Raw genomic sequence first — 3,592 nt, 5'->3', positions numbered from 1 at the left:
AATTATATAAGATATGATATTATAATATATTAAAATATATAATAAATAATATTATATAATATATAATATATAATATAATATATGATATAATATATGATATAATATATGATATAATATATGATAAAATCTATTATATAATATAATTTATGTTTTTTTAAATTGAAAGCAATACTGTCTTATCACCATAATGCGTTCATAGAAAGTTTATTCTCTCTTCCCCTTAATTTACTGACTTAGATCTGACCGAGTACTGACCCTGGAATTCTTCGAGATAGAATTTAATGCGTAATTGCACCTGGGCCGAAATCCGTGTCTATGTTTCTTATGAATTTGCTACACTTACCAGTGTAACATTACATAAGCAGTACTCAGCAACTCATCTCGAATAGGACGCAGCAATATGACCAATCTTCTGGGGAGGAATTCTCTTAAATCAGCCAATGAAATACTCGGATTTATCCATCGGATCTACTGGCGGGGAAAAAATGCCCCCGGCGTTTCATAAGCTATTGATATAGGTCATTTTACGAAGTCAAAAGGTCTGGTCAGGCTCCGACTTTATTTACTAAGAGTTTATGGTAGGAAATTCTTTAATGGGACGAACTGATTAAAAATGCAGTTATGTGTCATCATTTTTGTTTATTTGAGGACATTTACTTTATGTAAAGAAATTACCAGGAAACATTTAGTCAATCTGATCACGGACTCAGATCAATATACACTCCGTGATCTAATATAATACTAAAGTACACAACCCTACTATGGATGTCGGGTCATTTCGAAGGCACCATCAAAAAGTGTTTAACCCGCACATCAGTTGTGGCGCATGGAGTATTGTTCTCAAAGAATTGGAGCTAGCACCACCGGTAGGTATCAGTAACGCTCTGGGAAAACGGAGCTTAATGCATGTGAGTAAAGTGTCGTCCCAGATTAGCCTGTGCAATCTGCAGTGGCCAATCAGGGACGACACCTTATTATGTAATGGTATTTTCGTTTAAAGGAAGTCTTTGTGAGCAAAAATCCAGACACTTAATCGTTTACTAAACGCACATGCATTAAGCCCTTTTTCGCCGAGTACCATGTAAGCAAATGTTCGAAGCCAATTGCCAATCGATTAAACTTTATGGATGAGCGTTTTACAGTACATGTCACGTGTCAGTTATACTATAATACTCCCTTTTGGTGATGTTCCATGTATAAGCACAATCAAAATATTCACCAGAAATGTTATGCTTCGTTTATTTCTTTCCATTTCATCTTCATTCATTCTCATGTATTGGCATTAACGTGTTACTCCGCATCCCCCCCCCCTCACCAATATTTTTAACGAACCTACTATGTAAGTAAATCGCTAATCTTACTATTCTACCGAAACAAAGTCAAAAGTGAAGTTGAATAAATGTGGTCTATGTTTTTAAGATAGTCAAAATGACAGGTTCGAGTATTGATTTTTTTTATGTAATTATAGTATTTTACTAACAAGGGATACAAACTGGCCACAAATTAAGTCGACACGGGTTTGCAACAATTATTTTTTTGAATTTCACCCGTGAAAAAGCATTAAGACATAAGATTGCGTGCGATTTCCACGTGTGTGAAGTTTGCCTATTTAGCCTATTTAGTACATAGGTTGAAACATACATCCTATTTAGCTTATTTAGCCTATAAAGCCATTTTAGTAGATAAGTTGAAACATACATCATATTTAGCTTATTTAACAGCCTCTTAAGCCTGTTGAGCCCATTAAGCAAGATTATAACATCCTATTAAGCTTTTTTAGCCTATGGAATAGCCTGTTCAGCCTGTTTAGCACGTTTAGTACGTCGATTGAAATATACAACCTATTTAGCCCATATTAACCTATAAAGCAGCCCTTTGAACCTGTTTAGCATATTAAATAAGAATATTAAATGGGCAAAAACATTCGCTCTATTAGCATTTGTATCAGCCCGTTAAGCCTGTTTAGGCCAATTAGCAAGTATATCAAATAAATCACGAAAAAACTTCCGGTCTTGGCTATTTAGTAGCTTCTTCAATAAAGTTAGCCTACTTAACAAGTTAATTACATAGGTTGAAACCTGCATGCTATTTACCCATTATAGCCTAATAAACATCCTATTTACCGGTAGTTTAGGGCCGGCGTCACACACAGCTTATTTAGCGTAGTATGGATCATTTTACATGTGAGTGGGTATGCACCTTTAAGGGCCCCTTTCGGACAAACAAGAGTTATCCCCCGGAAGCGACTACTAGTGCACGCTGACCACCTGTTCTCTGCCTGTCGGGCGCACATAGTTTCTGGCCCGGGGTTTTAAGTAGGGTCGGCGTCACACACAGCCTATTTAGCGTATTATATATGTGAAATAATGTACACATTCAAATCGTAACATTACCTTTGTTCGTATACTGTTATTGATTTGAAGCAACATTAATAACTAATAAATTTAATACGCGGTATAAGCGCGGAATTCAATTAAATTACCATTCAAAATGTGTGTGTATTCTGATCATTAATGTATTTTTTATTTCCCGTTAAAAGCAGAGGGATGAAAAATTGGCGTTGCCCGTCCGTCAGTCCGTCCTTCCGTCTGTCCAAAGATCTTTTAATAAACAAATATTTGTGGCATCGCGAGTTCTCGTCGATTCTCGCGGTCCCGAAATTTCAGTCAAGTCGGAAACTGACGCGCGATAAATAGAATCTAACTGTTAATAATGACCATACAAAAATAATGGTTTTCCGAAAATGGGGCGCGCTTTAAAAAAATCCAAATGGACCTGCACATAAAAAGATATTGAAATAGTTAGCAATTTCAATATCTTGGTATTGTTACGTCAAGTGGGGCTTATTTATACCTGCCACGAATACACTAAATGGCAAAGCTACACGGGCGATGAATTCCTTTTTTGCAAAATCGATGTCACTTTATGCTGAAGTTGTTAATTAGTTAACATTTTGATATACTTTGTATTGTATCCTGCAAATATGTTATTACTTATCTGTGCTTTGATTATTAATACATTGATTGCGAATAATTTTCACGCATGCATGCTTATTATGCCCCCTTCGAAAAGAGGGGGTATATTGCTTGCTCATGTCGGTCTGTCGGTCGGTCTGTCGGTCGGTCTGTCGGTCGGTCGGTCGGTCCGTCCACCAGGTGGTTGTCAGACGATAACTCAAGAACACTTGGGCCTAGGATCATGAAACTTCATAGGTACATTTATCATGACTCGCAGATGACCCCTATTGATTTTGAGGTCACTAGGTCAAAGGTCAAGGTCACGGTGATCCGAAATAGTAAAATGGATTTTGAATGATAACTCAAGAGCGCATACGCCTAGGATCATGAAACTTCATGGGTAGATTGATCATGACTTGCAGATGACCCCTATTGATTTTGAGATCACTAGGTCAAAGGTCATGGTCACGGTGACCCGAAATAGTAAAATGGTTTCCGGATGATACTCAAGAATGCATAGGCCTAGGATCATGAAACTTCAGGGTAGATTGATCATAACTCGCAGATGACCCCTATTGATTTTGAGGTCACAAGGTCAAAGGTCAAGGTCACGGTGAACCGAAATAGTAAATGGT

The sequence above is a fragment of the Dreissena polymorpha genome, chromosome 5, assembly GCF_020536995.1.
Source record: "Dreissena polymorpha isolate Duluth1 chromosome 5, UMN_Dpol_1.0, whole genome shotgun sequence".
Lineage (NCBI taxonomy): Eukaryota > Metazoa > Mollusca > Bivalvia > Myida > Dreissenidae > Dreissena > Dreissena polymorpha.
This window is presented reverse-complemented; position numbering follows the sequence as displayed.